At 36.2% G+C, this 15,430-nt stretch overlaps 1 long non-coding RNA gene across 4 annotated transcripts in view; it reads left to right on the top strand.

Moving 5' to 3' along the window:
* Positions 1-15,054, top strand: part of LOC113938078 — a 428,734-nt gene extending 413,680 nt beyond the window's left edge. For all 4 annotated transcript variants that reach the window (XR_004820261.1, XR_004820262.1, XR_004820260.1 and 1 more), the window contains 2 exons: positions 9,668-9,855; positions 14,638-15,054. This is a non-coding gene — a long non-coding RNA (uncharacterized LOC113938078). The remainder of the gene's footprint in view (positions 1-9,667; positions 9,856-14,637) is intronic.
* Positions 15,055-15,430: the final 376 nt, after the last annotated feature.

The following is a 15,430-nucleotide window of genomic DNA, read 5'->3' as shown; positions in this document are numbered from 1 at the left end:
TATTTTATTTATTTATTTATTTGAGAGAGAGATAGAGAGCAGGTGTGAGGGGGGTAGGGGTGGGAGAGGAGCAGAGGGAGAGGGACAAGGAGATTCTGCACGGAGCATCAGGCCCAGTTTGGGGCTTGATCTCATGACCCTGAGATCACGAACTGAGCCAAAATCCTGAGTCGGGCGCTTAACTGACTGAGCCACCCAGGTGTTTTTAAAAATAGTGCTTTTAAAAAATAGTGCTTTTAAAAAATAGTGCTTTTAAAAAATAAAGGCCCTTTGATATTCTCTTTGGATTATGTTTAGAACTCACATGAGAAAATTGATCTCCTAAGTTAATGGCAATTTGTTGGTTTTAATAGAAATACTATATGGTATTAGAGTTCCATATTATTCACTAGTAGTTGTAAATGATTGGTTTCTTTTTTTTCTTTTTCTTTTTTTTTTAACAAAATGTCCATCAATCATATTACTCTAAAAGTGGGATGATTCTCTGTACCAGGAGGCCAGGAGTTGAACCCCTGCTGTGTCATGGAGAAAGCGATACAGATTATAATTCTTTTGTTCATACACAGAGACACACGGACACTGAAAAAAAGTATAATTTATAAACCTAAATGTTGACAATGAATGAAGCCTTAAAATTAGAAATATAAAAACATGATAACTGAATTTATTACAAATCTATTGTATTTATAAATTTAAGTCAAGTATCTTTCAGATTACGTTCAAAAAGGTGCACTCAACAAAATATTATATAAAGTTTTATATTAGAAAGCCTGAATCTACAATACCTCTCCCTCTTGTAAGGACAAATACAAATTAAAAATAAGAAAAATAAGTGTTAATTTTTCCTAATTAAAAAACAAGGGGGGAGAGACCCTCCCTCCTATTTCTTAGAGCACTTACTTTAGAAAACTTGTAATTATGTATTCTTTCTCTGCCCCTTTGAGGTATCTGTATATGTTTTCTTTAAAAGATTTTATTTATTTATTTATTTATTTGAGACAGAACGCACAAGCAGAGAGAGTGGCAGAGAGAGAGAGTGAGAAGCAGACTTCCCACCAAGCAGGGGGCTCGATCCTAGGACCCTGAGGTCATGACCTGAGCCAAAGGCAGATGCGTAACCAACTGAGCCACCCAGGTGCCCCATCTATACGTATTTTTAAAGCTAAATAAGCAGGGTGCCTGGGTGGCTCGGTTAAGCATCAGCCTTTGGCAGATCCCAGTTAAGTCCTGGGATGGAATCCCGCATCCGGCTCCCTGCTCGGCGAGGAGCCTGCTTCTCCCTCTCACTTTGTCCCTCCCTCTCCCTCAAATAAATAAATAATCTTTAAAAAAAGAAAAGAAAAAGAAAGCAAGATAAGGGACAAAGAGTGCTTGTTCCTACACTGCAGCTTAATAAAATAAAGCTAAATAAGACACTCGTCAGCTTTACAACCCAGGAATATTTTTCTCAAGAATTTGGAAAAAAATGTCTTTAAAATGTCATCATCAAGGAAGATGGTACCCCTATCTCCCGGTTTCTATGGGAAGGGAGGAGGCTAACTGCAGCTGGCACCTGGCTCCAAACCCACCTCCTTTCACACACATAAGAAATTTATTTTCCTTTGGATAAAGGCAATTAGCAAACACAGGTGGCTCCTCCAATTACCAGGTGAATTTAGGATAAATTATGTGTGACAAATAATGTTGTTGAGGCCTCTTATCTGAGGACTAATTGTTTATTTTGAAAAATATATGCAATGAGTTGTATCTGTTTGACTATATTAAACAGATTTCTTTTTGTCTTTGCCATCTCTTTAGTGAATTGCCTGCAATGAGCATAACATTCGGATTAATGCTTATTCAATAATAAAATTGTTTTCTTCCTGTGCTGCTTTTTGGAGCTGTTTTCTGGTTTGACCAGAGATTTTGCTTTTAATTATATTTCCCCAACACTATCCATCCCAGCTTCTTGTAATCCTGACAAACTGGTAGACTAAGCTTATCCCACAGAGCTGGAATTTACATTATCAGGTCCAGAGACAAGTTGTCATTTCTGTAAACCTTGCAGTTCCAACCCAGATTCCCAGAGAAAGATTGGTGCTCATAAAATATGTTCACTACATGATTATTCTCTTGATTTTATAAGAAAAAAGAAATTAAGTTTCAGGATAGTTAAATATCTTTTTTTTAAGATTTTACTTATTTATTTTGACACACAGAGAGAGAGAGAGAGAGAGAGTGTACAAGCAGGGGGAGGGGCAGAGGCAGAGGGAGAAGCAGGCTCCCTGCTCAGCAGGGAGCAGGCACCCCAGGATGGCTAAATATCTTGAAGCAGAATTAAATATATACATTTAGTCAACAAAACTGTGGAATTTTGGAACTTCATGGCAATATTCTTTATTGAATATTGAACCAAAGATGATTATTTGCTTATATTTCTAGCTATGGATTATTTAATGCAACATATTTTAATTTAATCATCTAAATCTGAAGGGTTTTTTTTCCTTTTGAAACTACAATTTATTGAGTGAACAAATTATATAATAATAGTATTGCTTCACAGACCATTATAGGGAACCTTTATTCTTTGAGAGTACTGTCAGGAAGGATTACAGTTGGTTTGCCAAAGGGCATATAGACAGAACATGAACAATAAGGTTACGTTCACAAGAATCCCTGACCTCTTTCAGTAGACTCGAGAAAATGATATGAATCCTAAAATTTTATACTTCAATGGGCCTTCAAAATAATCTTTTAGTTTGGGTGAGAAGCCTGGCACTCAACATGGTTAAGTTATATGATTAAAAAGACCAGCATCGGGCGCCTGGGTGGCTCAGATGGTTAAGCATCTGCCTTCGGCTCAGGTCATGATCCCAGAGTCCTGGAATCGAGTCCCGCATCGGGCTCCCTGCTCAGCGGGGAGGCTGCTTCTCCCTCTGCTTCTCTCTGTCTCTCATGAATAAATAATAAATAAAATCTTTAAAAAAATGTTTATAAAAAGACACATCAAATTTATTGAAACAATTCTTTCTGGAGTTGGTTTACAAAATATTTCTCAATATCACTCTTCTAAGATTTTTTGAAGTTTCTTAGCTGAATGGAAATATCTTCAAGCTAAGAAGTATAATTTGTATCCATAGGTAGCAAAATATCACATACCAAAAATGTCAGTGAACTTGAATTCAGGAAAGTCATGTACCTGTTCTGCCTTTACAGCTGAGAATTATTATGATCCTGTGAAAGTAATTTCATCTCCTGTACCTTTATTACTTCATGTGTAAAATAAAAGCACTGCACCAGCAATGCTTTTCAACTGTATGTTTTTAAAGTGTTCTTGAGATGCTGTTCCAAATTAATAAAAGATCAATGAGAGAGAAATAACATAGTGATGGAAATACAAACACAAACTATAGTGTGATGAGCCTTTGTTCGAGTAACATTCCTGGCTAATCAAAGGAAAGCAAATTTTCTTTATGATCGCATTTTTTGTTGCATCCATTCAGATACTGATGTAAGAATGTAATTGTCTATATTTTTATTTTTCTTTCATATATTTGACCTTTGGTATGTTTCTTTTTCTTTTTAATTTGTCTAAAAAGAAAGTCATGGAATTGATAAGTTAACATGAGGACATGTGCAATTGAATGTGCTTTTCCATTTTCGGTGACCTTTTCCTGATGAGTGCATTAAAGTGCATTGTCTGTGACACCCCAGAGCTGCTCAGGAGACTTAGTGAATCCAGGAATTTCTGAAAGGTCATAGATTTTATTGCTATTCATTTGACAGCTTTTTTTTCTTACTTTGAATCTGCTCCATAAAACTCATTGTTGTGTGTAGATGGCTAGTCAATAGATTCACTTGTGTACTTTGGATCTTTAGATCCAATTATTTACCATTGTTATTGAAATTCTTTTACTGTTGGGACACCTGGCTGACTCACTCCCTTGAGTGCGGGACTCTTGATCTTGGGGTTGTGAATTCGACCCACATTGCATATAGAGATTACTTAAAAATAAAGTCTTTAAAAAAAAGAAATTCTTTTACTGTTCAGATCATTTGGGAAAATTATATTTCACAAGGATAATAATTCCAGCAAGGGGACACATCTCCAGAGGATGCGAAAAACTTGAAACAAGTCAACTATACTCTAGGTGGATCTAATCCTTTTTCTGTTTTACCTAACATGTTCATGATCCCAAGGTACCAATTTGACTGTACTTTTTTTTTTTTTACTTAAGTCAACTGGTTCATAGGGTTATCTATAATTTTAAAGATAAATATGTAATGCTCTAAATGTATAAAACTTACCAGGATCAATATTTTCTGGCTTCTAAAGTAAATTCACATTTATTTTAAGATCTTGAAAATGGGGGCGGCTGGGTGGTTCAGTCGGTTAAGTGCTTGCCTTCAGCTCAGGTCATGATCTCAGGGTCCTGGAATAGAGCCCCAGCTGGGGCTCCCTGCTCAGCGGGGAGCCTGCTTCTCCATCTGCTTGTATGTGCTCTCTCTCCCTCTTCAAATTTAAATTAAAAAAAAGATCTTGAAAATGATCTAACTTAACTTCCTGTTTATACTGTTATGAATACTGTCAAAATATTCAAATTAGTTGAATATTTTGGTAAAGGTTCATCAAACTTGCAACTCTCAACACACTACAATTTAAAAATGAGAAGATTAAATAATTGTATTATTAATCATGGTGTCAAGGTTAATAAAGCACCCTTAAATTTATGGCAAAATGGATATTTTATTATTGAGTCAGTATTAAAATTTAAAAATCATATTTCATTTTAAAATGCTTATTCTAAACAGACTATAGCTATATTTAGTAAGCACCTTCATTAGCAGTGCCTAGTTTACAATTTTAAATCTTCATTAGTGGTTCTAATTAGAGCCTGAATTCTTTAGAGATACTGTAAGAATGCCTGCAGTGTTCTCTTGGTAAGGGCTTTGTCTCTGCTGACCCTTTTCTCTAACCTTTTTTTTTTTTAAAGATTTTATTTATTTATTTGAGAGAGAGAATGAGAGAGAGAGAGAGAGAGCACATGAGATGGGGGAGGGTCAGAGGGAGAAGCAGACTCTTTGCTGAGCAGGGAGCCTGATGCGGGACTTGATCCCGGTACTCCAGGATCATGACCTGAGCCGAAGGCAGTCGCTTAACCAACTGAGCCACCCAGGCACCTGCTTTTCTCTAACTTTTAAAAATCTGCAGAGAAATTCTTTATTTCTTTAAAATGAGTCATTCAATGAATCAAAATCAAAAGAGAATAGTAGATCTTTCTCCAAAATTCATTTAATTTAGATTTAATAGTTCTGTTAAAATTTTAATTGAGTTTTAACAGACCATAAGATTTTAATGATCGATTCATTGAGAAAATTTCTGTGAAAAAGAACTCTCATTTTCCTCCAAATCAGTATTATCAATAATAAAAATAGTTAAAGCTAGTCAATTACTTACTGTATCCTAGGCTCATATATTTAAATTTATATATTATATACATAAACATAACAATGCTCTATAAAGCACATAACTTTATCATAACTTATTTGATCTAACACACCACTGCACCATTGATTGCAAGAAGTAAGACGTACCATTTCTATTTGCCACTAAGAAAGAAAACAAAGCTGACCAATAAATTATTACATTGATTTTAAGATACAACAAAGACACTGGAAAGTAAAAAAATGTGTCTTTTACAATTAGTGATGGTATTTATCATTCCCATTTTACATATAAAGTAACTATATGAGGAACATCAGGGTTATATAAATTGCCTGATATTCCAGAGCTAGGGAGTGGCAGAACTGTGGTCTAGCTTCAGGGTCCTCAGACATTAACCACGACCTTAAATTGTCTCTGATTCAAAAAGAACATAATTTAAACATAATTTAAACATACATTTATCAGAGTCCAAAATTTCTGGAAGAGAACAATGAAGCCAAATCTGGTTGTTCTAGTATTGACATTTTAAAATCAGAAACAAAATCCTTTGGAGGATTAGTAAAAAATTATCACACTGCATATGGTTTTTAGGTCAAATCAGCTGTAAAAAGATATTTTATATACATATATATATCAATATACATATTGATTTAAATTTTTTAATTTGGTTGATGATATGATATTTTATTTAAATGGAATAGTGGAAATTATTAACCAGAACCAGCAGGACGCAAGATAGAACATATACTTATGATCTAATTTTGGTAAAAATAAATATATATGCACACATATTTACAGAGAAAGCTCTAGAAGGGTATTTATAGTAGTATGCTGGTAAACCTGCTTGGAAGAGGAAGGTTTGATATATAGCACTTGCTGATTATCATGGTGTCAATACTCCCACTATGGCAGTCAGCCAAATGGCAGTCAACAGAATACCAATACAATGTCACTGAATACACAACTAGGAAAAGATGTGCCACAGTTAGATCTAGGAGACAGTAGGAACCAGTTCCAGTGTACCTCTGGTTATGCACTAAGGTGTTAACTGTTGTGATCTCTGGGTACGGAAAATGTGAAGTTTTGATTTTTTTGGTTTTATATAATTTCATTTGTTTTACAATGCAAATACACTACCATTGTTAATGTGTGTGTGTGTTCGTGCAAGCCTGGGCTTGTGCATGTGCACACATAGCCAAGTAGGCAAAGATTTTTGTCTCCCTAACTCTCCTTACCCTATAGAGTGTGATAGCATTACCTTACAAATCAAGGAATTGGAATCCATGTATCAAAAGGAATATTGTTCTAATGAAGCAAGGGGTTTTAGTCCTCAAAAATGTTTCATAAAAAATCTGCTCAAAATAGCTTAAAAAAGCAATCTAAAGGCAGTCAAAGGAGAATTTTGTGGTCCATGCTAAGGAGTTTATTTCTGGGCATTAATTCCTTCCCCCTTCATGTCAAGTATTCATAAAGTGCTTTTCAAGAGTACTTCTAATCTTTCCCTTTGTATAATACACTAAAGTAATGAAAATTTCCAAAAAATATATGGATGTAGCATATTTCATGATTTGTTTTCATTCGTGAAAAAAATCTTCATAGTTTAAAAATATACCATTCATGGGGAAAAAAGATCTACTTAGTAGTGAAAAAATGTGAAGTATGTGTGACTCATTGTTCCCCAGGTGTAATCCCCGGATCCTTATAATATCATTCTTGAAAAAACCTTGAAAATCATCATGAGACTTAGTCACAAGACGGAAACATCACTTCAGTGGCTTAAACCAACTTTTTGTGAAGTATTTTAAATCCAAATGGAAAATTATCTCTGCAACCTAAAGTTTATTTCCAATGAACGAATTACTTCTGTGACAGTGGGTCACTCTCAAAAAGATAGGTATCATATGTACTGGACAGATCAGTTCTATCTAAAACATTGGTTTAATCTACCTTAAAACATTGGTTAAAGACCATCAGTCTTAAGTACCATTTTACTAAACTGGTATTTCTTCCTAAATCTTTGCAGTGTGGAAATAAAAGAACTTCTGTTTAGTTGTTTAGCACTTACATATAAAAAGCCTTTTCCATATTTATAGGCTTTTGCCAAATTAAAGGCAGAATTCAGAAACTATATGATTTGTTCCCATCATGGACTTGTGCATATATCTACCCTGTCTCCTCATCATAAATATGGAAATAAATTAAGTGTATTTAAAGACATGAAATCTCAAAAAATATGCTTCAGGAATTTTGAAGATTAAGATTCTCTCATGATTGAGTGCATCTATTTCCGGGGAAAAGACTTCATATGTGTAATCTAGAAGAAAATGGGAATATATACAAATTATGCACCTTAAATTATGCTTTTTAAAAGAAGGAAGAACAATATATATTAACAAAAATGCAAATATGAAGCCTGGCAAGGTGCAATTTCAGCAATGATTTTAAACTATACAGTTTACCTCAGGAATTCGCCTGTTAGCAGTTCCTCTTCCCTCTTACCAGCATTCTGTGGTGGTGGAAATTGAGGGGCTTTTAGGAGTGGGGAGGGGAGAAATAGATAAAACTGAATTATTTATTTCTGAAAAGTAAGTTACTTTCTGCTTTTCATCCCTCTAGAATATTCTTAAGTTTTGTTTTTTTATTTCAGAAGCTCAATGCCTGACAATTCCCGTTGTGTATGAAATACAATGTTTGGATGAGCCCTACATTATTTAGCCAATTACTCCTGTCACAAATAAGTATAGAATGTTAATTATTTCTTTATAATTTTGAAGAGCTTTTCATTATTTCTTAATAAATTTTATCTCTTCAATCAAAAGCAACAATCTTAGCTTAGCTCAGAGGAATGGGATGACGGGAGATCCCGGGTAGTATTTTAAGACAGCGTACAATGACCAAATTAGTACAATGTCTAACATATAGGGGATAAGTCTTGTTTGTTTGTTTTTTGGTTTAATACAATTAAACCATTAAATTGATACTCTATACTGATGAGTATGCCAGATGCAGATTAAAAGTTTTATGTTTAAATGTATAAAATATCTGGTCCTCAAAAAACGCCAGATATTTCTATTTGAATGAATTTAAAACCTGAATTTTAAGTTCATATTCTCTTGCATGTTTTCATATTCTGAGACTTATGCCTAACTGTGCTTTAGGACTGTTTTGGGTCAAAGTGCAAACTTGCAAACTTGGCTTCTGCAGGTTCTGCTTTCCCATCCATTGTCACTGTGTGTGTGTGTGTGTGTGTGTGTGTGTGTGTGTGTGTGGTGTGTGTGTGTGTGTTTGCATGTGCGCATCTAGGATTTAAAGACAGGTTGATCTTAATCCAAAGCAATACCGATAGCCAAACCGTCAAACATATCCCTTCTCGGTGTTCATTGTTTTTTTCCTTAGACCTGTGAATTACAGCAAGAGGTTGGCCTTGATTTGGCAGCACAAAACCCAGGGCAGGATGAAGATAAATGCTTGGAGCGGAATACAGGGACATCAATAAAATGAATGGAGAGACTCTGCTCTATTTTCCATCCCTCAGTTCCCCAAATCCTCTTTCAATAACAACTCCCAGAAGTCTCTGCCTAACAGCCCACCATCAGACTTCTAGCAATTGACTCCACAGTCTCAACTGTCAGGTACCCATCCAATCACCTGATAGTGAAGCCCCTGGATAGACAAAGCTTTGGATGGATGCTCTCTTCACTCTGCTTGGGCTCTGCCCCCCTATACCCAGGCTGACTGCCTCCCCCTTTCCCCACCTCCCCACCTCATGAATCCCTCTTCATCCGCTTGGGCTCAAGACTCCAGGCAAGGCTACCTTTTTGTGTGGCTATCTTTCTTATTCTTCTCAGGCTCTGATACCTTGCTCTGGGCCACCACGGCCCCTCATCCCCCAGTGCAGTTTCTCCTGCCTAATGTCTTGGTACTGCATAATAATTAGTAAGGGAGGGAAGAGAAACCAAAAAGAAGGGGAAGAAGAATAGTGTATCACTTTGAATTACTTGGTTGAACAAGCTCATCTCATGACAAAATCAAAATGCAAGTTTTATCTTCTGCTGACTCATTAAAATTTATTCAGTAGGGGAATAGTTACATCTTCACTTAGGTAAAAACTTAAAGAGATTATCCCATCAACTTTCTCTTTGATTCCTATATTAAGATTATCATCATGGACTGAATGTTTGTGTCTCCCCCCTCCTTGCACACACAAATTCATATGCTGAAATATAATCCCTATTGTTGCAGGATTTGGAGCGTGCTGCACCCTCATGATTGGGATCAGTGCCTTTACAAGGAGAGGCCGGAGAGCCAGCTCACTCTCGTTCTGCCCTGTGAGGATTCAACAAGGAGTTGGCAGTCCGCAAACTTGACAAGAGCTCTCCCCAGAACCCAACCACGCTGGCACCCGACTCTCTTCCCAGCCTCCAGAGACTGTGAGAAATAAATTTCTGTTGTTCATTGGCCACCCAGTCCACAGGAATTTGTTAGAGCTGCCCAGGTTTACTACCACACTTGGGGTTCTCTCAATTCACAAAAGAAAGGCACAAAAAGTCTCAGTTAGTTTACGAGAATGCCCAGTTCTTTGTAGTAATGTAGTAATCCAATTTCGAACTTGATTTACTGTGAGATCTTCTCTCTGTCTCATGACTACAAGGAATAATAATTCAAAGCTGACTTCCGTTGGGGATCCCTGTCTTGTGTATCTTCACCCTTCCCAAATCCCCGCCCACTTCCCTTCGGATGTCTCTAGGGTCAGGGTGGAGAGGAGAGGAGAGTCAAGAGCAGAAAAGGCCACTCTGGGCACTTTTTACATTGACTTTACTCTCCTTAAGCTGATAGGTATTGAAATTGGCCCTGTGGGGGGCTCTTGAAAGTGGTGGGAAGTTGATGAATCGATTAAGGAGAATGGATAAAAGTTTTACATATCACTTGAGAGAGTCAATTGCAGAATTATCATAGAATTGCTAGGAGATATTGAGGGCCAATTGATGTTTCCTATCAGAATTTTTTTTAAGATTTTATTTACTTATTTGTCAGACAGGGAGAGAGAACAAGCAGGGGGAGCGGCAGGCAGAGGGAGAAGCCAAAACAGGCTCCCTGCTGAGCAAGGAGCCCGATGTGTAACTCGATCTTAGGACCCAGGGACCATGACCTGAGCTGAAAGCAGAAGCTTAACTGACTGAGCCACCCAGGCATCCCCCCTATCAGAAATTTTTATGGAACTCTGAAATATTATTCAAAATAATTCAATCTGCTGTTATTGCTCTTTAGTGCTCCTGGCCCCTTTCATGCCTCTGCCACTAGTAAGACTAACCCAAGGATCCATTGTACATATGAACAAAAAAGGAATCCCCTTCCCCAAATCACAGTGAATTATGATTTTTTATTATAGTGAAATGTATTTTTATCCTTTACAACTGAAAATTAGTAGGTAATATGATATTTTAAAAATTTATAATTCTTGATCTATTTAGTTATATTAAGCTTTTAGCAGAGAATATCTTATGAATATTGAATCCACATAAAAGTTTAACACGTTTAACCCTTAAGTGAAGGAGAATATTGAACTACAGAACTAAAAGTTACATGAAGTTTCAATTATTCAAATACATTTCAAGAAAATGTCCTTGGATCTCAAGCCTAATCTTGGGCTGCAAGTCCAAAAATATGAGGCAAAGAACTGGGACATAAAAATACAATGAGACCTGCAGCTCATCCCTCGGGGCAGGGACGACTAGGCTATTTCATGTCCCCCATGGCTAGCAGTAACCACTTTAAAATGTGCTATATAGTAATTTTCAAGGAAGTGATATAGTTATTTTGTTCTGTAAATCCAAAAGAAACCTATGATCAGAACATCTGCTGTCATTTTCAAAGCTTTACATCATTAAACAGGTGAAAGACATGTATATAATATATACACAATGAAAGGTTCATATTCAGAATAAAAAAAATAACCACCTCTCAATCAAGAATAAAAAGAAAGAAAACAACAAAAAATGGACAAAAGACTTGGGCAGACATTTCACAAAGGAATGTATTGAAAGAGCAGGTAAGTATCAAAACGATATTAAGCCTTTGGTAATTCAAAATAAAACTGCATTTAGGTACTACCACACACTCTCTAATGTGTATGGAGAAAATATGTAGAAACTGGAGGTCTATGTATTGCTGGTGAGAGTGTAAATTGATAAAACCTGTTTGGAAAACACTCAGTACATTCCAAATATAAAACGAAATATATGACTCACCAGTTCCACTTTAAGTGTATACTCAAGGTAAGTGAGAACAGTGTCTAGCAAAACACCTATGCAAGAATGTTCATGGAAGTATTAATTACAGAAGCCAAAAACTGCACCTTGCTCAAATGCCTGTCAAAAGTCGAATGGATAAATATAAAAATGCATATTCATATAATGAAATACTACTTAGCAATAAAAATGACCAAATGTTTGCTACATGCAACAATATGGATGAATCTCATTGTTATTGTGATGAGCAAAGTAAGTCAGACAAAAGACTACATATTATATGATTGCATTCAGATAAGGTTCAAAAATAGGCAAAACCATGTTTAAATTATGTCAAGAAAAGTGATTATTTCTGGGTGTGGGAGTGGGAGAGAATAAACTGTGAAAGGACATCAGGAAATCTTCTGAAGAGATAAAAATGTTTTAGATCTTGCTCTGAGTGATGGCTACACAGGTGTATACATCTGTGCACTTTATTATAACTCAAAAATATAACTTTTATGTTTTATTGCTTAAGACTTTATTTTTTCAAAGAAGTTTTAGTTCACAGTAAAATTAAAAGGAAATTACAGAGGTTTCCCGTATATCCCCGGCCCCCATATATGCATAAGTTCTCTTGTTATCAGCCTTCCCCCTCACATCAGAGTAGTACATTTAGTACCAACATTGACACACCATAATCACCCAAAGTCTATAGTTTACATTAGAGTTTACTCCTGGTGTTGTACATTCTATGGGTTTGGAGAAATATATAACGACATGTATCCATCATTAAAGTATCACACATAGTATATTTGCTGTCTTAAAAATCCTCTGTACTTGGGGCACCTGGGTGGCTCAGTCATTAAGCATCTGCTTTCGGCTCAGGTCATGATCCCAGGGTCCTGGGATCAAGCCCCACATCGGGCTCCCTTCTCGGTGGGAAGCCTGCTTCTCCCTCTTTCACTCCCCCTGCTTGTGTTCCCTCTCTCACTGTGTCTTTCTCATCTAATAAATAAATAAAATCTTTCAAAAAAAATTAAAAAAAATCCTCTGTACTTAATCTATTCAATCCTCCCCCTCCATCCAACCCCTGGCAGCCACAAAATCCTTTGGCTGTCTCCATAGTTTTGCCTTTGCAAGAATGTCATATAGTTGGAATCACACATATGTAGCCTTTCTTCACCTAGTAATATGCATTTAAGTTTTCTTCATGTCTTTTCATGGCTTAATAGCCCATTTCTTTGTAGTGCACAATAATATTCCATTGTCTGGATGTGCCACATGTTTTTATCCATTCACCTACTGAAAGACAACTTTATTACTTCCAAGTTTTGGCAATTTATGAATAAAGCTGCTAGAAACATTCATATGCAGGTTTTTCTAGAGGCATAAGTCTTCACAAGGATTGTGATGGCTGGATCATTTGGTAAGAGCATGTGTAATTTTGTAAGAAACCTACATACTGTCTTCCAATATGGCTGTACCATTTTGCATTCCCACCAGCAAGGAATTAGAGTTCCTGTTGTTCCATATCCTCATCAGCATTTGATGTTATCAATGTTCTGGATTTTGGCCATTTAGATGGGTGTGTAGTGATATCTCATTGTTTTAATTTGCTGATGCCATACAGTCAGGAGTATCTTTTTTTTTTTTTTAAGTTTTTATTTAAATTCCACTTGGTAGCTAGAACAAACAATCCTAAAATATGTATGGAACCACAAACGACCATGAATAACCAAAGGAATTTTGAAAAAGAAAAACAGAGCTGGAGGCATCACAATTCCAGATTTAAAGTTATATTACAAAGCTGAAGTGATCAAGACAGTATGGTACTGTCACAAAAATAGACACATAGATCAATGAAACAGAATAGAAAACCAAGAAATGAACCCACAATTATATGGTCAATTAATCTTCGACAAAGGAGGCAAGAATATGCAACGGAAAAAAGACACTCTCTTCAACAAATGGTGTTGGGAAAAATAGACAGCTACATGCAAAAGAGTGAAACTGAACTATTTTCTTACACCACACACAAAAATAAATTCAAAATGGATTAAAGACCTACATATGAGACCTGAAACCCTAAAAATCCTCGAGGAGAACCTCTTTGAAATTGGCTGTAGCAACTTCCTTCTAGATATGTCCCCTGAGGCCAGAGAAACAAAAGCAAAAATAAACTGTTGGGACTTCATCAAAATAACAAGCTTCTGTACAGCAAAGGAAAACAATCATCAAAACTAAAAGGAGTATCTCTTATTATGGTTATTTGCCACCTGTATATCTTCTTTGGTGAAGTGTCTGTTTTAAAGTCTTTGCCCATTTTTAAGTTGGGTTGTTATTTTTCCTATTACTGAGTTTTAAGAGTTTTTGGTGTATTTTGGATAACACTCCTTTACAGATATGTCTTTTGCAAAAAAAAATTTTTAAAAATAATCTTTGAAAATTTCTAGGTTTTGTCAGGACTCATGCATGAAAAGGGTTACATGGCCACATTACAAATGTCTCAGACTCTTGTCCCAATGATATTTTAGCACAGTGATATTTAAAGTATCAGACTGAAATGATTTATAGCTATGGTAATCCCTGAAAAGACACTTGGTTTGAAGTCACCTAACATTTTGTAGGAAAGCTATGCCCTCTTCAATAAGTAAATCATCACCCTCTGAAAATCAACAAATATCTTTACACTGGGAAGTAGTGAATTCTAAATGTCTGACCATGGGGTACCAATTGACTAGGCTATCCAAGTCCTTACTGTAAATTGGGCATTAGCAGATCCATCTGCCATATCACTGAAGATGCCCAGAGGCATTTCTTGTGCTTGTCCCTGAAAAATCTGAGCAGGCCCTAAATGGCACAAGGAAATTGTCCATATTTTTAGCATGATAACAGCTATCCTACAACTGACCCTCTTTATCCCCTGAGAACTCCCTAAGCAGTGTTAACTGATAAGGAAAATATTTTTACTCTGGTTTACAGACAATACTGCACAATATGCAAGCACCAACCTAGAGTGGATCTTTTTAGCATTATTTTCTAAACACAAATGCCCTGAAGAAATTTGAAGAAGAGAAATCCTGCCTGTGGGAATAACTAAGCAGTATGTGGCATTTTAAGGGAAAGCAAGATAGCCCGCGGTAAGCACCTATACTTATTAATGGACAATGGCTAAATTACTGGTCATTTAATGGGGACCAGAATAGAGACTTGGGAGCTGTGTGACTAAAAGATTTGGGGACAGAATGCATAAAGGATAAGTATAGAGCACTAGAAATGAACCCAGAGAATAAGAAAATTTGTACCCCTTGTGAGTGGTCTTAGAAGAGCCTCATTTCAGAGGATGTTTTCTCTAATCAAGAAAACAAGATGGTCTTTACTATATATATCAGACATTCTTCTTTACTAGTTACATCTCTGCTCAATCATAAATACAATGGCCAGTTGGCAAGTCAGGCCAGCTTTGCATGGGCTCTACAACAATGGCCTTTGCCAACACCAAGATGAAATGTCTAATGCTTCTGCTGACAACCCAATGTTAGCAATAGTAGACACTAAACTTGAGCTATGCTATCATGCCTCAAGAGGATTGCAAAATTACTAAATATATATATCATCATTGTATTTCATAAAATATTTCTTCTAACCAAGGGAATCACTTTTCAAAGAAAGAATAAATCAGGGATCCACATAGTACGCTTTCTTCCTACCACTTACCCCATCATCCAGACGCAGATACTGAACATTCCATTATGGTGCTAGGTGTGGAGACAAG

The sequence above is a fragment of the Zalophus californianus genome, chromosome 8 (assembly GCF_009762305.2).
Source record: "Zalophus californianus isolate mZalCal1 chromosome 8, mZalCal1.pri.v2, whole genome shotgun sequence".
In the NCBI taxonomy this organism is placed as follows: Eukaryota; Metazoa; Chordata; class Mammalia; order Carnivora; family Otariidae; genus Zalophus; species Zalophus californianus.
This window is presented reverse-complemented; position numbering and strand designations above follow the sequence as displayed.